A 25683-nucleotide genomic window follows, 5' to 3' on the forward strand; every position below is an offset into this window, starting at 1 on the left:
TATGTCCTGTGTATCTCCAATTAAAGCGGCCCTGCCAGATAAGCATGCTAATGAGAGAATCTGAGGGAAATTAGACACGCTGCACTAATCTGAGGCTGAGAGGAGAGAGTTACGATTAGGATATAATCCACTGAGATCCATTTCTGCTGCTCAAACTGTCCGAGCTCGCGCTAAGGTTAACGCGCGACAGAAAAAAACAAACAGCTCGGTGATGAGGTTTGCTCAAGATGCGTGATTGAAATCCCATCCTTCAAATTAACATACATACATGCAAATGAGCTCCTAATTAATTGCAAAGCGCATTTTTGATTAAATACTCCAAACGTCATGATTCTAATCTTGACCGGGGAAAAAAAGGAGGAAGAGAAAGTTTTAATTAATTTTGCCAGTTAAACCTCATCAACACTTTGAATGGAGTGTAATTAGGACGCCGCCCTCTCGTCTTATTTCTCTAAAATCAGCCATTGTTATCACGTTTGTAATGCGAGCAGAGAGCGCGATGAGGCCGCGATAAACGAGCACGGGCCTGATTTCAGAAGCAAAGTAAAATAATGCTGCTAATTGGCAGATATTCTAATATTGATTAAATTAGACGGAAAACACTCCTTTCATTACGGCTCCATGATATGGACTCATTCTGATCGTCTCTGCGTCTGAGGGATTATCAATTAAAGAGGCTTTTGTCCCGAAGTTTGTCAGAGTGACGGGCGAGCGAGGGCCAAATGAAACAAGGCCTGTAGCTGGAGAGAGAGAGAGAGAGGAGCTGAGTGTTTACCAAGACCCGTGTTTGTGTGGGAAGTCACGGCTAATGATGTATTCATCCTCCTCGCTGTGGAACTACACGCCAACTCCACGTGTATTCTGCTCAATTACGTGAAGAGGGAGAGCTGATAATGAAAACTAACATGAAGGCCCTGAGTGGAGCAAGATGTGTGTGTGTGTGTGTGTGTGTGCGTGTATCCCTCCTCTTTCATCATGCCCACAGAGAAGTCCTCACACTTTCTCTTTTCAAAGCCTCCAAACTTCCCCCCCCCCTCCTCCCTTCGCCGAGCCGCTCGTCCACTTAAGAGCATCAGGAGGCTTACGGGGGGATCAGACCCCGCGAGGTGCTCGAGGTGAGATAACCAATTACCCATGATCACTTTTGACTCTTCTAATCTCCCCGCTGTATCGGCGGGATTTAACCGCCACAGCACCTGAGAAAAGACGGCCATCTTTAACCTGCCGCTGGCCGCCTTTGTTATTCTAATGTCAGACACTCCACTTCAGCGCCTTCAGTCAAAGAGGATAAAACCTGTCGAGTGTGTGTGTGCGTGTGTGTGTGTGTGTGTGTGAGAGGACCGTGTGACCTTCCAAACAGACAGCAGTGATTGATAAGCAGGATTTGGCAGAGGCAGGAAGGAACAACGCTGGGAAGAACTTACTAACTAATAATTGTCTGGACTTCTCCACCTAGCTCTTTTTTTTCTGAGCACCAGCGTCTATTTTCAATAGTGTTCAATGAGTAGAGAGCGTTCACAGCAGAAAGCGGACGCTTGGAGAAAAAGCACCCAGCATATTTTTTTCTAGTCCCAGCGCCTTTTTTTGCAGCCGCTTGCAAGTGCTCAACCTAAAAATCCTTAAACTTTTCAAAAAGGCGCTGATGATGTCACCGGCGCTCTTATATTTCCCGTAGTTTAGCCTCCTACAGATCGTGTCTTGTCCCCACTTCCTCCTCGCTCCGTGTCTGATCGGGAAATCAACGATCTCAAACATAAAACATGCAGTAAAAAGTAACGAGGAGTGTCGGTCGTTGTTAACAAACTGTTGTCATGGAGACAGGACGGACGTGCAGCGCTTTTCTTCTTCTTCTTCTTCTTCACAAACGCTTCGTGCAGACACTCCCGAGCGCACAGCCAGCGCTTTTCTGCACGGGAAGAACGCCAGGAGGACACGGGGCCCTAAGTTGAGTATTTATTTTCTCTGTTTCCCCGCCTTCATCTTTACAGCGTTGTCTGTACTCTCTCTGCCTTTCATCATCAAAACAGGCTGTAAATCTACATTTCATGCATGAAGAAGAACTATTGATTATTCTGCACCATCGTTGATAACCTTTCAAACACCTTGACTGATTTCTCAGCAGGTTTTCATTCTCAAATGTGTCAGAAACCGGCACTACTGACTTTTGACTTCATGCAGGTTCAGTTAAGACAAATTGGTCAAACAACAGAAACAGAACCAACCAAGTATTTTTAAGATCTAGCCCATGATAATGTCCCTAAGATTAACTAATATACGAGGTGAGCTTCAGTTAGCTTTGCACACACACAGCTGGTTAGCCGTCCTTCAGAGGGACACTTCTTAACTTGATGCTGTGAGGACTTTTCCGAGCTGCGACTGCAACTCTTGTTCTGCAGAAGAACTACTTTCAGCGATACCTTTCAGTATCCGTCTCCTTCCGTGTGTCTTCTTTTACCACCTCCCGGAGTTGGATTCAGCAGGTCGTTGTGTCTTTTCCCATGGAAGCAGAGCGTCACACATGTTGCTTATAAAAGCCACATGTCGCTGTGGCGTCGTTGCAACACATCTTGTTTTTCAGCGTGCATGACGAAGTGCGCTGTTTTCACAGATCCGATCGGCTGCGACTCCAACACATTTTTCAACTTTCAGCAAAGTTACGAGGATGGAACTTTACAGGCTCTCAAACGGGTGATTAAAAAGCGTGGCGACGCAGCGTTTTGATGCTCTTCTTTGTCATCGTCTGCCTGCTGGAAGACGCACAGAAATTATTTGTCCCAAACAAACATGCTGATCCAATCGGGCCGGGTTCTCGAGGCGGAGCTCCAAGCCACAATCTGCACTGATTCATCATTTCTCACTTTATTTATCGACGTCAACTTTTCACTCCTGCTGTCAATCATCCTTCAGGGTCTGTGAGGTCAGCACATGGGTCTGATTTGTGATGTTGGGCAACTCTGGCAGAACTCTGACAACTATTTATCACTCTGAGACACTTCAGCTTCTCTGCATGTTATTCCCTGACTGTGTGAAAAGATCCATTAGCCTGAGCCAAAATGTCAGATTATTTAGTTATTTACAATCAGCAACTACATGTCATCATATGGTTACCACAGCGTACAAGTATTAATTCACTAAAAATTTAACAGTCACAATTTCTCATGATTAATTCAAATCAAAAATTGAATCAAACTTCAGCACTCTTTTGAGAGGGATGGTTGTTTATTTATTGTGAATACTATAGAGAGCTTTATTTTTAATGTGTTCATGCCAGTGCAGGCCTGATTGACAACACACAGGTGGAGGGAAGTGTCCAGACTGTTTTTTGATTGGCTGAACTGGTGCACTGACTTTTGCAGGGGAGGCATGAAGTTTCTTCACTTCTGTCTTGGTCTTTATTTCTCATTTTATTATTGTTAGGAGCAGATGGCCTAGCGGTTATGAGCGCCCCATGTGTGAAGGCTGAAGTCCTGCACATGGGGTTCAGGTCCGACCTGGGGCTCCTTTCCCGCATGTCATCCCACCCCCCTCTCTCCTGCTCTATCCACTGTCCTATCAATAAAGGCAAAAAGCCCCAAAACAGATAATTGAAAAAAAAAAAAAAAAAAGAGAACTGTACGGGATCTATTTAGATATAGCTCGACTGTTCCGATTATATTCAGGATTATTATGTTTTGTATTTTTAGGGGTGCAACTGCTTTGACTGACTGATACTTCACCTCTTTGCCTGTTAATAGATGGATTTCATTAAATTATAGTCAGCAATTCCAATATGCCGACTGCCTTTGTTAGGCTTCAAAACTCTCGTTTGTAAAACCGCTGGGACTACATCCATGTTTTATACAGAAAACCAAACTGGGTTTATCAAATGTATCACTTGTTGTGAATCTTGGAAATGTATAAAGAAAGGCTCTGCGTCTGAGGTCTACCCTGCTGCTGCAGTTCAAGGCATCGGGAATAATATTATAGAAACAATCTGTATTGTTGGTGATGATGACGGTCTGTTGTGCTTTTGTAGCCGATGAAGAGACACCAGTATTAATTTCACTTGGTTGCACAACGACCTAAAGACTCCTCAAAGGAGATTTATGTAACTTTTAAAGGAGTTAACATCTAACAGGCAGCCATGAAGTGTGAAAGGTCTTGACAATAATGTTCCTAATATAAGACATTTTGAGAACTGGATTTTTGCTGAGTCAGCAACATAAGTCTGTCTTTGTTAGCGAATCATTTGGTGCTGACATATAAGGCTACAAAATAAGGTGCAAGGGATAAATACAACTTTTAATTTGTTTAAAGTTAGAGTCTGTTATTTGATTACCTCCAGAAGTTACACCATCTTTTTTTTTAAAGAGTTTTGAACTTTGGTACGATGGCTCGATGAAACGCACATTAACAGAATATAAGAGGTATTAAAGTACAGTAAGCTCTGTGGGACCAGTTTGTCTTCCAGTCCGGCTCCTCACCAACCTTTAAGAAATGTCAAGTGGCTCGTGCAGCTGAGGGATACTTTCACATCTCAGAGTCTGTGCTGCACTTTAGGCCATTCAGGAGCTTCATGAGAATACCAGAGGTTTCTGAGAGGGCAGCAGGTTCGACAGAGGGCGTCTTCTGCTGATGGAAGAGGACATTTCTGAGACCTGGATCTGGATTTATGGACAGAACTGTCAGACAGGCTGCCAGAAAGGCCAGAGGACAGACTGCGAGCTGGATTTAGTATCTCCTACAGATGTGACAGACATGATTTTAAGGCTAATGGTCACTCCTCAACACGGCATGAACGTACAAAGAAAGTCTAAAGCCATGAAACTCTTCGAACAGTGTCACCTCCTTTTTAAAAAATGAAAGAAAAATGTTTTTAAATCATGATTTTATCCAGCACAAAGACATGCATCAGAGATCCCCTCCTTTGTCTGTTTGTCAAAAATGAATAGCTGGGGTTTGGTTTGGTTTATTATCGTACCTAAAAGAGCGGTAAGGGATTTTTTTTCACACAAATATACTGGACTCCTGGGGCTCTGGTAGCACAGTGGTTAGTGCATGCGCCACATGTATGGAGGCTGTAGTCCACCAAGCGGGCGACCCAGGTTCAAATCCCACTTGTGGCTCCCTTATGTCATTCCCCACTTTCTCTTTCCCTGAGTTCTGACTCTACCCACTGTCCTATCTCTCCAATAAAGGCCCAAAAAGCCCCAAAAATAAATAAATAATTGGACTCCTCACCATTGAGTCTTCGTCCTGTTTGGTTCTATAGATTCCCTCTGATGTTAATTATCACACAGCAGTCGATCTGTCTCTTTGGAGGATTTTTGGATGTATAATTTCATTGTTCACATTCTCAAAACATTTGCTGCTATTTCCAGCTCTATAACACGTGAAGTCACAGAGTGAGGTTTCATAAAAGAAACCTTTATGGGGAAACTCCAATGGCTAAGAAATAAAGCTAATGTAGAAGTGCCAAAAACTGCAGTTCCTCCAGTGTCCACTTGAGGCTGTCTCCTAAAGTGAGTCAATCCCCATAGAGCCCCATGTTAAAATGTCCAACAGCACAAATGAACATGTTTACAGCCTGCTACAAAAACCATGCTGGTCTCTATACACAACTACACAAGCAGAATTTTTATAGAAGTCACATGTCGGCACATAAGGGTTAAGTTAAATATAGTAAGGGGCGTGGCCTCTTTGAGTGACAGGTGGAAGCTGGTAGGTGTCACCAAAGCTAATTCAGTCGCTGAATTGAACCTGTTGACCGTGTTTGTGCTGTTGGAGCCTGAATCTGTCTTGGTGTTATGATTTAGCTTTGGACATTGATTGAGTAACTTGGCATCTTCTACACCGTCATTCCTCTCCAGCTCCTCCTCTTCATCAATTTGACGTGGTCACCTTTGACCCCAAAAATTAAAACGTTGGACGCTCAAAAGCATCAGTCCCTACACCTGGGATGTCACTGCTGCAGCATCAACTTTTTTAGACTGTCTAAAATCCCCATATATGTTTTTGGTGACCTCGTGTAATAAAAAAAAAAATCAATGACGTTTCATTATAGAAACAGCCAGCAGGCGAGAGTCTGGAGGAACACATCAAAATTGAGTGCTTTTGAAATATCTGCATATCTTGCATCGAAGGAATACATCGTTCAGGAGTATCTTTGAACTGTGAAACTTTGTGAACCAGTCTGGTTATTTATGAAGAACAGTTATACCTACAAAACTGAGACCCAAGTTGGTATCGTGTAACTTTCCCATGAAACCCTGGGAGCTGTGTTGTCTTGGTGCACCAGCCTTGGCTCTCGTTCTGTCCAGCGGCCTGGAGTGACAACAAAATCACATATCACTCTCTTCGAGCAGCGTGTGGATTCATAGACGCTCTCTGCCCATTTTCCCACCACATACCCTTCCACCAGGGAAAATCTGACCCATCTGAGGATTTCAGAGCCAGACAGGATAATCTGACATGCTCTAAGATGACACCGCTGCTCCACGTTCCACCTCGCTCTCCCTCTCTCCCCTCCCTTCTCCAGCCGGGGTGCCGAGCTAGCACAAATGAGACACACTTTGAAAAATAAGCTGCTCATTTGGGACTGAGTGGATTCAGATGGTTGGCCGCTGCTCAAAGGCACAGAGAAAGAGGGGGCGGGTGGGTCAGCTTATTATTTCAGTGGATACAAGGCGCTGATGTTCTCCTTCATATGGCATTTTCTCAATCAAAAGGCAACTAGAATGTGAGCCAGTATCCACACTCTTACTCCTTCATCTCTTCAGCCAACGTCTCCGTCGTCTGGTCCTGGAAGTAAGACCGGCTCAGCTCTAATAAAACTAAAGTCCAACCATTCTTTGACTGGAGGAGATCCAGCTCACTTTACCCGAGAAGAGACAAAAAACAACCACAAGAGAATGAGTTTTAACACAGTTTCATCAAGCAATTTGAGTTCTTTAACAACTGCACACAGCAGCGAACAGTAACTGTTTTTCACTTCAGAGCCAAAACCACATTTTAACACCTTTTGCAAACCAAATCAGTCAAGAGATGTCGTCACTACAACTTGACATGCTATGCAAGAACAGTAGCTTTTACACCATATTCACAGGGCGGCCATTTTTCTGTGATGTAATGCTCAGGATGGGAAGCTTTAATGTTATGAAGTCTGCTGTGTTCAGGTTGTAAGTCGTATAGATGTTGAGAATCTGACCAACTGTTTGCATTTCACTGTGTCCCGTGTGATAAGAAACTAGGAACACAGTGGAACGTGAATATCTGGAGAGACATCGAGCCACATTTTAAGTTAAAAAGCACATTTGATAACCCGTGCACTACCATCAGAACACAGCTACTCTTAGACACTCATATGTGCATGGTCTCTTTTTTTTCCAGCTGAGTCCAGAGGTAAATTTAATCTGGGCAAATAGTTACGGAAAAATGTTTTCTCTCCATGTCAGGCCAACATCAGACTGTACTTGTTTGTCTTTAAGAAACAGGTTCTAGGGTTGCAAAGTTTTCTCCAGATGAAGTCACACTTGGAAAAAACGTGTGAGAATCTGCAGACTGACCTATAAACCTGCAGCCTCCAAACAAGCTCAGCCGCAAACCTCGGATGGAGTGTTTCGGTCTGAGGACTCGGAGCGACATGGGAATGAGTGAACGGGATATTTGCGGTGGAATGACCCGGCTGGGTGACTACATCAGTGTGAAGCATGCAGAAAAACCATACTGTGGCATAGTGGGTAGACGGCCATTTTTATGAAAGAAAACCACCATCACCAAGACCCCTACACTGATGTAGAACTATGTATGGCTGCATGGAGTATCAACACCCTTGACTCCTGTTTCCTAACTGTCAGTATGTTTGTCTGTGTGAGCTGTTTTCACAAAAATGCTGTAACTAAGCTCAGCCGCCATCACGTCTTTCATATTCAGTCTGGGAATTCACATAAGTTGTTGGCGTTAAGGACAGCACAGCACAGCGGGAGCTCCACATACACACACAGTCAGACGTGCACACACACAGCACTGCTAAGCTCCCCTGCTGGCTTAGCCGATAACGTCTTGCTTCTGTAACGCTGTTACTACATCCGAGAATTGTACAGATCACTACAACCCCCCATTACGTCTCTGCCACATTCAGATTGAAGGCGATTCAGATCACAGGAGCGTATATATATCGCGGCATGAAACGGGGCTTGTGTGTTAGTGTACAGTACAGTGTGTCAGTGTTTCTGGAGGGATTTCTGAGCTCACTCAGGTGTGAACGTGTCTCCACTCAGGGCACGAGGTCCATCAGCCTCAGCCGTCCTGAACACACTCAGGAACACTGATTGTGTTTGAAGAAATGACATGCAGCCCCTTTAAAACAAATCAACAATATCATGTGAGTCCAGAAAAAGGAAATACAAGCTTGACAGAAGAAATGATTCAGTTGTATTTTTCAGGAACTTACACCATTAAACGGTGGATTAATGGACATTACTGTTGGTTTGTGCAAACAGTGCAGCAAAGTTTGCACTGACTTGTTTCAATTAAGACAAGCCGGGGCAGCAAAATGTTAAAAGTCAGGCGTCCATCTACTTTGACACTTTTGTGTTACAGGTAATGCAGTTGTTAAAAAGCATCTCCTGAGGATTATTTTGTTTGAGTGTTTAAAAAAAACCTTCTTTTCCCAGTTCAGCTGTTAGACCTTACACATTTAAAGATGCACCCTTAGTAGAATAAAAGCAGCACATGAGAAAGGTTGGGATACGGTGTCACAACTGTAGAAGAATTCAGACCTCAGTTTAAAGTCCAGTAAAGACAGCAGCCTCATCATGAGATCTACACTTGCTGTGAAACACTGAGGCTGGAGTCTGTTTTCATTTTGTGCAGGTATGTGGAAGGAGGTTAACTCCTTCCACAGAAACAGAGATCTGTTTATGATATGTGACAGGTTTGCCAAGAGTTAAACTTTACCAAACGTTCTCCTGGTGAAGTAACGTATAAAATGAATGGCCAGTAAGAAAGTCCACAAATGGCAAGAAGGGAATGAAAATATCAGAAAGAGTTCCAGATTATGTGCTGGTCCAACCCTTAGGCAGAAGGTTGCTGACAGTCCCACGTTCACTCTTAAAGCGTGTCAAATCAAAACCATTTGTACCCATCCATCTTACTCAGGGTGGTGGCAAGGGGGGCTTTAGCCGATCTAAGCTGTCATTGGAGGAGAGGTGAGACAGGTCACCATCACAGAGCTGACATATAGAGACATTAACTATTACATTGACCTCTACAGTGATTTAGGCCAAAGTTACAATAGCAAGGTTTTGATAACAACTGCCAACAATCTGCACACAGATCAGCATAAAGGACAAAAAATGCTGTAGGACACATGCTAGGCCAGCAGTTGGTGGTGTTTCTTTACAGTGAAACAACAAGCCCATGCACACGTACTTCTCTACAGAGTGGTGAGTGGTAAACATACATAAATGGCTAATGCACAAACGTTTATGTGGACAAACGACGAGGTGGGGTTGCTGCTCCGAGTGATCCCAAACTACAAAGCCACAATATTTCATGACAATGTCGACTGGGAGTCATGCCAGTCAACACTTTGCCAAATAGAAACTAAGTAGTCCACCATTATTGTTGTTGTATTCCAAGAACTCCACCTACTCGTGTATGGCTATTGACTTGAACCATCATGATTATGGGCAGAAATGTGTTGAGTAAACAAACAGCAAAAACGCAACCAAAGGTTTCCGTTTCTGGCTCAAATCTTTGTCGTGGCCATCTGGCCTCGATGTCCAATTGAAGAGCTCGCTCTTCAGTTTCATATATCAAGCAGTTACTGGATGGGAGAAAAAAATGTGATTGCTTCTTATTAGAAACCCTGCTTTCCCATGTGGCATCTGATAATCCAAGCCATTGGTCATCTTATTGTTGATTTATTGTACCAAAAAGAGGACTTCAACCAAAGATCAAACGTCCCAAAATGGTTCTGGATCAGATTGGATAGCATGCAATAATCAGAATATGCCAAAAAAACAAGCAAACAAGAAGAAATCAAAGTTGAGGCCAAGTTTGAGACATGACAGAGCCATCCAAAGTGTTTGTACTGATTCATTTCCACGACTCTTAATGTCCTTTAATATTTATGTTTCTTGTTCAAATGAATTAAGGAGAGAGGAACTTCTTTCAACTTGCCACTCACAAGATGTTGATCTTGAGTGAATGTGGGTGAAAATAAACAAGTTATGGTTAAGATTTAATTCTGCATGAGAGCACCTCTTCTCATTCTGTTTTGCACCTTTCTCACACTTGTCATCTGTCTCCCTCTCTCCCCCTCTCTCTCTCTCTGTTTCTCTCCATCTCTCTCTCCCCCTCTCTCTCTCTCTCTCTCTCTCTCTGTTTCTCTCCATCTCTCTCTCTCTCTGTTTCTCTCCATCTCTCTCTCTCTCTGTTTCTCTCCATCTCTCTCTCTCTTGCTCCCTCTCTCTGTTTTCTCTCCCACTCTCTCGCTCCCTCTCCATATGCAAACTGGCCTGACCACAATAGTGGAGAGCGCACAGATGATTAAATGGTACACAGGGACCAGGAGAAATAGCTGTGGTCGGTGGCTTGGCTGGAGGCCGAGAGCTGAGGCAGGGGGACAGACTCTTGCTTTTAATCACAGAGGGAGATAATGGCTGCCATACGCCGCCGCCACCGACTTTGTTTTTCCCACAATCCAACCGCCAGGACACAATCCAGCCGCCAGGACACAATCCAGCAGCCAGGACAGTTTCTCCATCAGCTAAGGTTTAAAAGTAGGATTTAATTCTGCATTTTTAGCTTGAAGACAGAAAAGAAATGCAGTTCTACCGGCCATGTAAAGGTTCATGTGAAAGCCCATATTCATCAGTGGATGGTGGACTGTTTGAACAGAGCTCCAGGTCAAGTTTGAGTTCATTAGCATCATGTCGTCCTGGTAAGCCCTTTGTCCTCACCAACATTTCTGGAGGATAATGCTGTATGATATCATGTTCATGACTTCCGTCTGACGAAACTCAGTCATGATTAATTATTCTTCAGCAGCAGCAAGAAGCTGAAACACTGGAACAGAAGTCCACATCCCAGATACTGCTGGACCAAGCTAGGTCATGGTCTACATCATCTTAGCCTGGTTTAGGAACAGAACTTTTTGATGACTGTCCATTGGTATCAATCCCATGATATTATTTTGAATATATAGAGGCTAATCTGACTAAATACTTTAAAAGGCACCCCTAGTTCTTTAAAAGGTTAAAGACCTTACTCATTGTTCAGAAAAATGGGATAGGGGGAGATGGGATGAGATATAGGCTATTCCTCGTATTCCTGTTGTCCACACTTTCTTGCCCCTGAGGTGGAGGTCGGAGCAGGCCGTGCATGAATGAGGACGGCGGTGGTCGTGGGGATGATGAAGTCCGATGGTGGTGGCTGGGCGTCAGGGACGTTCACATCGTTAAAGGTTTGGAGAGCTCCTTCTACTCGAGAGCCTGGCCTCTACTGCCGGGACAAGGCCTCCAACGGCTTCATGAGACCTGGATATGACACAATCAGGCATAGAAATGACCTCACCTTAAACACCTGAAACTAAAGTTGTCCAAATATTTTGATACTTTTCGATACCACATGTTTTTAAAGAATCAATCTCTGTTAATTTAATGATCGATCATTTCAGAAAGGGCTAAGGGATAGCCTAGAACTTCCATATTGTGTTGCTATGATATCGAAACAGGGATCACTTTAATTTGGTCTTTACTAGCATCAAAGTATCATTTGGGTGTCATGACAACCCTACCTGAAATTGGCACCCAAGACTAAACAGTCTCAGGGTCCTGATATGAAAGACCCCTGGTGGTCCAAAGCTCTGAGCTATTCCATCTTCCCCCGTGATGCCATGAATACTACACTTTATTTTTCATCCTTAACACTGGCCTCTGGAACAAGCACTGAATGCGTTTCCACTGACACTTGCAAATATGACCCAAGGGAGAAGTCACTGCTAAGAGCTTTTATCATGAAAGTTAACACTGCTGTTGTCACCGTGTGGTGATTCCACTAAAAACCCTCGGCTCAGTCAACATTTGGGTGGTGTCGAAATGAAAACCCTCTCCATCTTGATTTCTCAAACTTTTTTGAGAGCAGCTGCTTCCAGTTACAGCAGCGCTAACAGTCGGACGGGCTGCAGCCATTGTTTGAATATTGAAAAACCACATCACAGGGAGCGGTTCACCAAACACCAGGGCAGGACTTACAGGTCTTATACAGCTTTCATTCTGACCAGAAGACAAGTCTCTGTGGGCGTCTGAAGTGTGGCAGAGCAGAGCCGGGCTGGGTTAGAAACAGTTAAACTCAGACTGCGATGAAGGACTCATTACATCTTTTATTCTTCCCTAAACAGCAGCTCAGATTCACTCATGTTTCACTTTGTCTGTGGAAAAACAAACCGCTCCTCCTATCTAACCCGATATACTTTCAGCCATTCATTCAGAGTATCTGACTCATCGCCTGACGAGGAGAAACGGTGATGCACGACGTCGACCCACTCCACGTTTTGAGGATGAAATTGTGAGATGAGCGTGATGAATGAAAGGTAGACGGGTGAGTTAGAGGGGGAGGCGGCACAGTAGGTGGTGAGACACATATGAGATCACAGCCGTGTCAAACGCACGTTTGATCAGTCTGGTTTCGTCAATCATTTCTTTCTTGGAGCTGATACAAACACTCAAAATGTACGTACATGATAGAGCCTGACAAATGGACAGAAATAATCAAGAGTTACAGAGTGAGGTTTCCTCAGTCACATATGTAGTCACACTGATTTTTACCGACACACAAATGTACACGAACCCATGTAAACAAAAGTAACGATGATTTTACACAGAGTTGGCCTAAAAGATATCATAACATCACCATGTATAACTGTGAAGCACAAAGTAGATTTATCTGCATCAACACTCATCAAATGTATACAAAATAAATTTAAAGTGAATGAAACATCCACAGCTGATAAATAGTATGATATACACGTGATGCAGCTACAGGGTTTCTTCCATGACAAAGCAGGGACTCCTCTCCCTCACACAAACGCTTCCCTCCTCTCAGCTTCACTTTACTTTACACTCTGATACTCTCACTTAAAGACAAGTGATGACAAGAAATCCCTCTTAAAAGTACAAAACAGGATAAAATTAGAAATATTGATAAATAATGATGATAATAAGTATTAACAGTTGATCATGAAGAAAGTCCGTTGATTTCCACCCGTGCAGACCCATCAGATAGAGTAAAATAACTTTAAACCAGACTATAAGTGTATTGTCTTCAAACATGTCACACACACACACACACACACACACACACACACACACACACACACACACACACACACACACACACACACACACAGGGGCATGTCCAGAGGTTTGGCCAGGGGTCGCATGGGCCCCCCTTGAAATCTTATTGGCCACCCCAAACTCCTTTACTATTATTGGCTATTAGACGTGGGACTTATGTTGAAATCCACCATTCAGGCTGTGTTGCAACAGGCAGCTCATAGTGTGCAGATGTTTTTTTTGCAATGTTTTAAGTACTTTAAATTTTGGCTTTGGACGTACATATTTGATTTGAGTCCTTGAAAGATTAAGATTGGAGATGTGTATGTCTTGTGTTACTTAAAAGTTGATGAGATCAGTGCAGACAGGAGGGGTAAATAAATGCTCCTTATTCAGCTGTGTACACAAAAAGACACACCCCTGCACACACACTGCAGGTTGACTTTCCATGAAGTCTGGCTTGAGGCCCCTCTCTCTCTCTCTCTGTCTCTCTCTCTCTCTCTCTTTCTCTGGGACAGTCGTATCTCTTTCCTGGCACTGCTGCCCTCACGGCTGGCTGCCAGGCTGGGACTGGCAAACCCCTAAAAAGCTTGGGCCTGATGCATCTTTTACAGTTTACAGGAATGTGTCAGCAGTAATCTCTTGGCGGCCATCTTTGGAAATCCAGAGCGACAGTGTAATGAAAGCATTGTGATGCTGTGCGGCGGAGGGAGCCAGCTCTAATTGTGTCTATTTAAAGCAGCTGTTTTCCTGGCCGTCTCACTCGGCAGTGGATTCATCTCTGGTGACTTAAGCGCTCGTTCTGGGTGTCGCTTTATTACAAACTTGCCCTCGGTGTTTAAGCGAGCAGAGGTGGCCGGGCCCGAGCTTTAATCACGCTCTGAGCCGCCCACAGAGGTTGTTTGGTTTCAATTAGGTCAGAGCGACTTGGCTTTCTGCGCTGCTGGATAATCTCTCCCTCATCCTCGAGTCTTTCACAGCCGCTGCCAGCCTGCATCGCCAGAGCAGTGCATGAAATCAAATTTGAGCGCTGACCCCTCTGGAAAATGGGAGCTGCTGAAAGGGGAACTTAATGGGAGTTGTGAGGGGTGGGCGTCACGTTTTCACCCTCTGTGTGCCCCTGAGAGTGGATTTAGAGCAGTGTGCCGGCAGCGGCGTAAAGCGGGCTGGAGGCGGACGTGCAAGGCGCAGCGTGCCTCGAGCTTACAGCACGGATCGCTGTAATCCCGCTCTGAACGGGCGCCAGAGTCTGAGTCTGTGTGTTGAGAACATGAGAAGGTCCCCGCTCTCGGTGGGTGTGAGAAAGAGCCTCACAGGAGAAATCAAAGTTTTTCCACTCCGAAGTCCAAACACTACGACTGTCTGCACAGAGATGATTCTTTTTTAATTGTTTTTACGTTTTAAAAACCCGCCACATGTCTCGTCTCCCATGTCTTTGCGCCTGTGCAGGTTTCAAAGGACACAGGAAAGCAGCTTTGATATATAACTCACCTCCAAACCTCATCAAACCCTGACCTGTGATTGGTGTTTGGCACACTGGCCCGCCTCAGACCACATGTTGGGTTCAATGACCTCGTTGTTTCCAGGCCACAGGCTGCTGGCGGAGCGCGGGTCAATCGATCGTTTTGATTCATGTCTCCGTCCAATCACAGATCAGAGGTGGCCTGTGACATCACAAAAGGTTGAGGCTGAAATTCATCCAGAGTTTGTTTCATGTCCGGTGTTCAGAAGTCTGAAATCGAACCAAGAGAAACAATGAATCTGGACTTGGTGCGAACAACACTTGAGCTCCATATATCCTCTTTCTCCTGCTTTCAACTGAAACTCTGCACAGATTTGAATTATGTTTACATTATGTTCAAACTATTACATTCCTGTTTGTCCATAGCATCATCCTAATCCCCTGGAACGGACAACCCAATAGTGTTCAAGTATCCGGAGGATATGAGTGTGCGCTGCGTCCAGTATGAACCATGCAGTCTGGAGCGGATCATGCTCTCTCTGGTCGATGCTTGTGTTTCCACTGCACACAACCCAGTCTGTTTCTGCAAGCACGCATCAAGCTGAGCTGCAGCTCGACCTGCACAGGAAGTCAGACAAGGTAGCACAAAGAGCATCCAGTCAACAAAAAAAAAAAAGACACACTGTATGGATTCCAGATCGTATATCCCACCAATGGAAAGGCAAAGTAACTTGTTGTGGATACGAGATGTGCGTGCAGTGTCCCGCCAAAAACTACTGGACACAAAGAGAGTCGCCTAACCGTGGTGCTGCCCGCCAAAACAGACGGGACAAAACTGAAGCCTTATGTGGTGTTTAAAGGGGGAATTAATAAAAAGTCAAGGCAATGCAATGATGAGCTGACTGATGACTGGCTGCAAATAAGTTGTGGGAAAACTCCATTTCAGTCCTCGTTTCCTGGCCTGGGACTCTTACCGATGTCACATGCAAAACTCATTTGCTAAAATGAGTTTTGCATGTGAACTATGGTCACCAATCAGTCTTTTCTCAATCACTCAAGCAGGTACCGGGACATAACCTGCAAAAATGTGAAATTCTGTAGAAAATACCAGTAGGTCTCTGTCTCGCGCTTGCTCGTGGCGCTACATCAGATTAGTTGTTAGTGAAATCTGCAGGTTACCGATAAAAAATATCAGAACATCATGATGAAGCAGCTTATGAGTTCATTTTTTATGTGCTTTTATGATTTGAAGGTCAAATGTATAGATATGTATCTGCAGTAGAAGGAGAAATCCTAATCAAAGATAAGAGTTGTGTGTTTGATGTCTCCAGCTTTATATTTGACTTTATTGAATTTGAGAGTAAGGTTTTAGAGGTCTGATGCAAATCCTCACTGACCCTCTCTACGTGTACTATGAGAAGTACTTCAGTCTAAACAGTGTATGTGGAAAAACACTCCCGTACCTTATACTACATTCTCTTCTCACAGCAACGATGTGATGGTTTATTGTGATTTAAAAGCATGTGTAGAGCTCATGTTCTGTACATTTTATGACACGTGAAATAAGTACGATTCTGCAGATATGTTCCATATAAAGCTAAGACTTACAGCCTCTGTGCAGCCCCCCCGAAGAGCTGCAGGATTGAAGCCCTCGGCCTGATCGCAGCTCCCACCGTGTCATTAGGGGCAGGAGGAGAGGACCCCGTGAAAGCTCTGCCTAAAATCTCCTTGAAGACGGAGGGAAAGAAAGGCGAGGGGTATTGATCCGTCTGTCCACGGATACGGTACTTAAGCCCTGGTACTGAGAGCCGGAGAGCCCCTGGATCCATATCTCAAAGACTTTAATCCTGGCCCCTCTTACAGCTGGATTGGCCTTCACCTTAACCTCCCGACAACTGCTCCAGCAGATCAGCCATGGAAATTTTATTCTTCTCACAAGCTGCCCTCCTCCTCCACCTCCTCCTCTCCCGCGCTTCGTTTTCAGCGGTCTGCGGTTATTAGCAGGGCCGTCCCACGTTCCCATCCGAATTAGGAGTGAGAGGTGAATTAATACCTGATCCTGGTTTTCATCATTTCTGAACAAAAAAAAAAAAAGTTCTTATCCTTCTTTTCTTCCCGTTAAAGTTTTGAGAAGAAACTTGGAGAGGAGCTTGCATACATTACAGGTGAGCCGGTCCTGTCATTGGATACTTTAACGTGCTCTGTTCAGTGACCTTATATGATGTGAGAGACGCAGTTCAGGTGTTACAAAACAACAAATCTACATCACATTCATGTTGATTTAACGTACTGAAGGTGAGCGAGGTCTTGCTCATCTCTCTTCATCTTTCATCATATTTATTCAACATTTCTGCATTTTAGAACATTTTTAAAGGAGGCGTTCGCACATCCAGCTATCCCATGAAGCTTGATGCTTGCTCGGTTTTACCAGTTTATCAGAAAGAATCGCGTTTCAGTCCCTCTGAACCTCTCGCAGAGCCTTCTATTCTCTTGATATCCGGCGTTTGAGACGCACCACTCATGACGGTCTGAAAGCTCTGACTTGTTGACATTCACTCAAAAAGGGGCACTGGTAGCGCATTGGTTGGTGTGCAGAGGCTGTGGTCCTCCAGGTGGGCGGCCCATGTTCGGATCGGACCTGTAGCTTTTCTTCCCGCATGTCCTTCCCCACTCTCTCTCTACCTGATTAACTGCTCTATCCTTTATTTTAAAATCAGAGCCCTCATTCAGCCAACATGCAGCCTGTCTCAATTAGGCGTTACAGTGGCCGCTGTTATGTTATCTTTTCTTCAGCGGATGGCGGCTCCGTGGTGAAAAGAGTTGCCCCACCATCTTGCCTCTGTAATTTTTGAATTAATGGGGAAGGAGAACATTGGAGTGCAAGAGGAGTTCGTCTATGCTGAAGATGAAGCGTAGAACAACCTCTGTTGTTTTTTGATGTATTTTTATTTGTCCTCTTCGATGTCACCTTGCTACATGCTGGACAAACTGAGATGCAATTATGCAAGTAACCAGCTGATATCTCTGCAGATGGGTCAACTGTGTCTAACTAGTGACTTCACATTTAAACAGTGACTCTGGCGGGAATTATCGAGTAATTAAAGATACACCTCTTAAATCTTTATCAAAAGGAATGTTAGAACAATCCAATTATTTCACCATGAATAAAAACCTTCATAAGATTCAGTTGATATTTATTGGTAAACATTTCCTATTCAGCAGCTTCAGTTTATTGCTCAGACAGACAAAGCAGCAGCCTGCCAAACACACACACACACACACACACACACACTCTTCCCCCTGTGCTGGTGTGTATTGAGCGGTCTCAGACAGATGCTGCAGCAGAGTCCGGAGCGTTAGGAAGTCTGCCAGGGTCAATGGAGCGGGATGGACAAACAGTGTGTTCAAATATGGTTTAAATTAATCTCCTCTGTAACGACTCGGAGGACCCGCCGGGCTCCAGTCATTATCGCCGACTCACTGAATCATGATGCCATAATTTACTCTCATTTCAAATGAAGAATAAAAAATGTAAACTTTATTGATCCCTGAAGCGGCTACAAGAGCAAACACAGCAAACAGGTTCAGTGTCAGATGTAGGATTTATTATTTATGTCTCCGACCTGAGAGAATAAATAATACTAAGTGTGTGTGTGTGTGTGACTCTGAGTGTTTGTGAGTGTGTGTGTGTGTGTGTGTGTGTGTGTGTGTGTGTGTGTGTGTGTGTGTGTGTTTCATGTGCAGCCATTGTGCTGCTCAGACGCAGTCATCAGTCATTCTCACCCAGGTCGGCTCTGAAATATTCAGATGACACGTCTATTGTTCTTCCTGATAAATACCGCAGCCCTGTGAGGTTATCATTAGTGGACGGGGGGGTCAGAAACGGCCTCTCTTGTTTCCATATCAACCGTGAAACTTGACCATGACCCTGAAGCGTAGACGTGAAAAGGTCAAAGGTTAAATCAGCAGCCATTAGATCCACTTCTTGGTTATGTGCGTCTCGCTCTGACCTCTTTTTGTCCGATTGCCTCCGTTAGGATGAGCTGCAGACGGCCCCAGCGAGCGCACATATCTCCCATCATGCAACATGTCAGCGGCCATTAAATCATGAATGGGATTTCAGAGCTTAGTGTGACCCTGGAATTATGCTAAAGCCCCTAATTAACTCCTTTGTTTGCACAAATGTGGCGGCTCCTCTTCTCTGTGCTCTTAATGGGATGCCGACTTTCTGAACGTTCAGTCGGTGTGCAGTGTACACCGCTCTGTGTTCATCACTGAACTCTTATCAGTTTAGGAAGAAGGAAAGTAAATTATGGAAGCAGATAAATGATCCTCATGAAGCTCATCAGCGCTGGGATTAAGAGTCCAGCTCAAACCACCCCATTTACATTTCCCTACATCTTTTCCTTTGCTGAAACCAGAGATGGAGAGTGAAGAGACGTCCCAATGAAATGGACGATGGGTTAACAAAGTGTGCAGCTTGGATCTTCAGGTTAAGCATGTCACATGTGTGAGATGGGTCTAATCAAATTGTTGTCTCCTTCTGTGTCTGTATTAACATTAAGATTCATGATAGACACTAGGGCTGGGAATCTTTGGATGTCTCTCGATTCGATTCTTGTCGTCACGATTGGATTCAGAATCTATTTTCGATTTAAAACGATTCAGGATTCATTGAGTCAAAGTCTATTTTTGATTTAGTACATACTACCGGATCTACTCCAGTCATCTGTGAGACTGACTGAATTTCTTGCTGCTCCACTTGGCGTTCTACTGAATTAAAGAGTTAGATTTAACACTTAGGAGGGAGTTATTGATTAGCCAAAAATCGAATTTTGGAAGTTATGAATCTTTTTAAAATCTCAGAAGAAAAGAATGGGACAAGCACACCGTTCATGTCATCACAAAGGTGAAACTGGCCCTTATTCTCTGACCTCATAAGAATATTGGTCACACATATATCTGAACTCATCAACGGGCCACATTTCTTTTTTCATAGTGTTGTGTCCATGGTTACCATATCTGAGAGCGGTCGAACCAAGCTAAAGCTAAAAGGTGCATCAGGATAGTTTCCTGGCCTACATCTGGAAGAGTGAGTATTAACATTTTGGGTTGAACCAGAGACTGTAAATGTTAATGGGCGAAGCCTGAGTGACGTCAGCCATCTGTTCCTGCAGGAGGCTCATCTGGAGCAGCCGCCATGCTGGAAATGCTGTCTCAGCCTAACTTTCAGTCTACCTAACGACGGCTGAGAGCTGGAGCTGAGGCGGGTTTTAAACCTCTTGACGAACCGTTACATCCACCTGTCGAACCGTTACGCCCACCTGTCAATCATGTCAGCTACGCACCTAACTATGAAAAAACATTTTTCTGTGTGTATCACCCCAAGTCTGTCAGCTCAGCGGTACCAACTTTTTCTCCAACTTTCACAGTTGTTACAAACAGAGTAATCCTTTACTGCCTTTATTCTGACGCTACATGAATGCAAGCAGGGTTTGGTTCACTTCCCTCGTTTGGTTCGGATCAGGCTCGGATCGGGTTCTCACCTGCGGCGAACCGAACTCTGCTGTACTAGGAAGCCAACAGACACCCAAGTGGACCAGAGTTTGTTTGGTGATTCACTCCATGCTAAGTCTAACGAACCAATCGGATAAAAAGTGCACCTGGGTTTGTTTCAAACGGACCAAACAGCTCCGGTGCATCCTCAGACTGCAGCACACGTTATATTCTTTATTTAAATCATATCGTTTGATGTCAGGTTTGAAACTCTCTGCTTTTTGTCTCCGTCTCATAAAGGACCTGTGTGACTCTAACACCAGTTAACGCTGGAAATGAACTGATCATGGACTCTTCTCTCACAGCGGAGGGATTAACATCCATCTGAGGGGCCGGTGGGGGGAAAGTCATGTTCAAAGACACCTGGATCAATGTGTGTTAATAAATCCTGCCTGATACAGCCAGCGGCCGCTTCCTCCGTACATACTAATATCCCCCCGTACACTCGCCTTCATCCTGCAGCCGCTCTGTCACGCCGTCTGCAGAGTGTCCTTCACCGTCTTCCCTTCTTTACTCCTACACCAATTTAGATGCTTTTATTGTTCTCATAGGACATTAGGCCCCCGACAATCAGAGGCATATGGATCAATAGTTTGTGATATGAAAGCGATTGTTTTGTGACCGCTGATCGACTCGGCTCCAAGGTGAAACGTCTGCAACACAGTCTGCTGTCCTTCAGTCATTGGACTATCAAAGAGGACGTTTAAGATCAGACAGTTCAGCCAAATTACAAGACCGCATTTGTCCACAGACATTGCGAAGGTGTAACAATGATTTTTGATTTCTGTAGACAACTTTTCAGTCTGACAAAGTCTGTGCCGGTTCTGTTGTTCAGCGGTAAAGAAGGGAAACAGTTTGTTTACATCAACGTGGAAAAGTTGTTGATGTAGGGTGGTGTTTCAGGGTGTGATGTAACCCTCCTCAATGAAGGAGTTTGTGGTGGTTGTGGTTCAGTATAGAGCCGGTCTTCTGTCAGTCAGAAGGTTGGAGGTAGTTCCTAACTCCTGCTGTGTTCTTGGGCAAGATGCTGAACCCCAAACTTGCATTTCAAGTAACAATTCCACATAAACATAATAACACCTTCTTGCAGCAGAAACATATTGTCATATAGCACGGACCCTGGTCACATCCTACAGTACCTGTTATTCAGAATATTAACGGACATTTGCACAAATTAATGTTTGTAGTGGTTCAGCCGGGTCTGAGGGACCCTGAATCTTCTTCCAAAGGGTCAAAGCTGAAACTCAGAGTGAAGAGTGTGGGTAGGATCACACATTGTTTTCTGTGCCTGTCTTACAACAGACTGCTCATAGAGGGCTTGGGCAGTCTGTTGGACAGATGACGAGAGAAGCACTACACAAGTCTGTTTACTGTCATAGATTTGTTATACCAACAAATAAGTAAGAAAAAGTAACATTTGAAAGAAATGGTTGCAGCTTCTGAAAGAGTGATTGGAGAACATAAATAAGAGGGTGTAACCAATCAGTGCAGATATACTTTACTAAAATTAACTGAATCATTTTGCTGAGTTTGAGAAGCTTTCCTTAACTCATGCTACTGTTATCCTTAATGTTTAGCGATGTTGTAACTTGCGCCCTCCCTTGCATGAATGAATCACTTTTCGTTTAGCTGCTTGTGTTGAAATCATGAAGCTTTAAGGAGACGAGAAAAGACAGTTTACCTGAGCCCTGCATGGGAGAAACAAGAAGAGAAACCTGGATTTAAAGGGTTAAAGGATGAATAAAAGAGTACAATCACCATGTGTGTGTTTGTGTGTGAGCTGCTGTGTTTGTGTGTCTGTGGTCACATGTGTACATTTGAAAGCATCACTATCATTAGTGTTAGCTGCTCCGTGTCCGTGTAACTGTGCGTGTCAAAACACTCCGACTGCCCCCGCAGAGTCTTCTGCATGTTTGCATCTGTTTGCGTGTGTGTGTGTGTGTGTGTAAGATACACCCCTGGGCTGTAAGTCCCCTGTCTCTCCTCCCCCTCCTCTCACCCATTCTCACCCCGTTTTTTCCATCCAGACGTGACCCCCGGTGACCCTTGCTGTGCACATCAAAATAGGATGTTAGGGAGAAAGGGTGAGGAGGGAGGAGGAGGTCGCTGATCCGTGTGTCTGCAGCCTCTGTGATGTGTGTGAACGTAGAGGGGAGGGGGGGAGGGGGGGGAGTATCTGGATGGAGGGGGTGGGGTAAAATTGCTGTGCATATGCTGAGGCTGGATAATGGCCTGGGGCTCTCTTTCTCTGTCTCTCGCCTGTATGCGGACACAACAAATGAACAATTCATCATCAGCAGACGTCCTCAGGCTCAGACCAGGTGACTGCACGACGGCAGCCCCCCCCCCCTCCCCCACCACCCTGTATTCTGCAAGATGGCAGCCTAGACATGGAGAAGAAATGGGAAGGCATGGGGGTGGAAGTGGAGCAGAAAAATATTTGGGATCAGAGGGTTACTGGTTCGAAGGTGACGATTACTTCAGCCATCACTTCGACCTGGACCGAGTTTCTTCTCTGTTTTCAAAAGTTTACCATGGTTTCATTACATGGCTGTGAAGTTCTGGTCGGAGAAGGAACGTGTTGATTGTCTGTGTGGTCAGGACAAAGTGCAGTAACCTGGTTTGTTAAAGCCCACTGCCCCCCCCCCCCTCCTGACAGAAACGCTGCTGTGTCCACAGTCAGCCTGGTGTCTTAATCATCAAATAGAAATAATATCAGTTTCAGGGAGTGTGGGACCCCCGCCTGAGGCTTTGATAGGTGAGAGTGTTTGCTTCAGCATCTCCAGACCAGAGCTCAGGGGAATTTTCACCATACCCCCCCCCCCCCCCCCCCCCACTGCGACACACACACACACACACACACACACACACTGGTACAGGAGGAGGTGTGAGCAGAGCAGCAAGAATAGAAAGGAGGCAGAACGTGGAGATATGTGAGGAGAAGGCGTGAGACTGAGCCGGCTCCCCTATTGTTTTCTCATTAGTGAGCTGAATCTGTGAGTCCGGATTCAAGCTGTTTCTGTGCTGCGGCTCCATCAGCATGCACGGCCTATGGAGAAAAGGAGCTTAGTGCTTATTATTGCAATAACACCTAGCAGGTGAGTTTTGAATATGCATGAAATGAATATCACACATTTCCACTTTTATTATTCTCATTTGCAGCGGAGTTCAGCACACAATCATGTTCTGCAAAGTTGTGAAATCCAATAAAAAAAATAAAAAAAACAGCGTTTGTCATACAAAACAGTGAGCGAGGAGGTGCAGGGGGGGCAGGAGTCACACATTATGTTTCCTTATAATGAATATATTACCTGCAGCGGGGATGTGATACCTGAAAGGTGTGTAACGTTTTTCCTGATGTTCACATTTCTTCACTCAGACACGCTTTAGTCCTTTCTGCAGAGAGGAAAGTGATGTTTTAACATCCTGGTTGTGCAGGAAATCCCACCTTAAGATTACTACTGTTTAAACATTAGACTAGGTTGTTACATTATTGGATCTTCATCCCTAACATGTACAATAAATTCCTTTAAAAAAAAAACAACCAATCCAGGCAGCGATAGAGCTTTGACTCCTGTGGTCTGTGAGGTAAACTCATAGTTTTGGCAACTGAGTCTGATCTCTTTATTTCTGCTTAAAAATTATTGGGCGCTGATGGCGCAGTGGATAGTGCGTGCGCCCCATGTATGGAGGCTATGGTCCTCCAGGCGGGCGGCCCGTGTTCGAATCCAACCAGTGGCTCCTTTCCTGCATCAATCCCCACTCTCTCTCCCTGATTTCCATCACTATGCACTTTTCCTATCTCTCCACTAAAGGCACAAAAGCACAAAAATAAATCTCTTTAACGTCAACTTGCAGCGTATCTTGCACAATCATTGACTAGAGTGACAGCGAATGGCGGCGCTCACAGAGCGTGTGGAAATGAGGAGTAAGTCTATCTCTGGAGGGATCCTCCCTGAAAGGATTTATTCTCACATTTTCATTAACAACATTAACCCTGCTTTCATAAACACTTTAAACATTTTCTACTTCTATGAATACTTCTTAGAGTAAAGTGCAAAGTTACAAAGCCAATCTAATGGGGCCCCGTTTTAATATGTATTGACCCTTAATCCTTACTGTACCATCAGTATGACATGTGGATGCTGCTGAATCCTAAAATATCCTTTATTGATCAGGACCATGCACCAGCCTCAGCCTCAGCCTCCTGGTACCTTGGATTACAAGTATGCGTCACCACACCCATCATCCTGCAACTAAGATGAAACGTATTAAATATTGCTGATTTAATATTCCCCAAAAAATGTGTTTTGTTATTGGATTAAGGGGCCAGCAAGAGCACTGTGCATGTATCTATTGCTGCCCTCAAGTCGTTCACCCTGTACAGCTACATGAGCTGCTGGTTTGTTCTCCCTGATCCTCAGTGCTGTGAAACATGTGTTAGCATCATTAGCTTCTGACTGAGTCCATTTGAGGCCATTTAGCACCTCCTGCCTGCTGCCAACGCTAATGTGATTGTACATGAGTGTGTGTCTGTGTGTGTGTTTTATCACCTCTGTGCTGTCACAGTGCGGACCTCTGGTCTCAGAGCTGCAGGGTCAGACTGTCACAGGTCGTCTGATGAAGACGAGGTGCTGAGAGTGTTAGCATGTGTGTGTGTCAGTTTTTTAATGTCTCTGTCTCTTTGACGACCAATTATCACCTCATAAAAATAGTTATATGAGGGTAGAGTGTGCACAGCTGAGCGAGTTAATCCTGGCTGAGTTGCAGGTCAGTGGTCAGACTGAGAGCTGTGGATGTTTTTTTTTCTCTCAGGTTAGAGTGCTTGGGTTGCACCAAACGCTTCTTGCTGCAGCACTATGGACCTAAAATGAAATATTCTTCTGTGAGCGTTATGAGACTTCCTGTTCCAGTTTAAGATATGAACAATGCATACTAATAATTCATGTTCAGAGGACCTCATCTATGCATACTCATGGTTTAGCTGCATTTCTGCATGTTGTCTTCTGCACTGTTATTATTTGATATACTTTTCTGTTTAATGTGGAGTGTGAAAACAGATCTGTGATCAACATTTCCGCCTGTCAGCAAGCTTCATTTCTGCAGGTGGAGCAGCATCAGGCTGTTTTCCCTCCTCTGATTCTCCGTTTCCTCCCCCTTCCTGCGCTGCGTCCCGTGAGAGCTGCTGTTGTTTACCATGTAAGAGAGAAATCTTATTTGGGGAGCTTAAAGCCGAGGCCGAGCGCTCCCCGAGGAGGAGCCTATTACAACAGTAAGAGTGGATTAATTAGAGAGCGTCTCCGCAGAGCCGGGCTGAGAGCCGGCGCGGTCAAAGGGGAGGCATTA

The sequence above is a fragment of the Labrus mixtus genome, chromosome 18, assembly GCF_963584025.1.
Source record: "Labrus mixtus chromosome 18, fLabMix1.1, whole genome shotgun sequence".
Classification (NCBI taxonomy): Eukaryota; Metazoa; Chordata; class Actinopteri; order Labriformes; family Labridae; genus Labrus; species Labrus mixtus.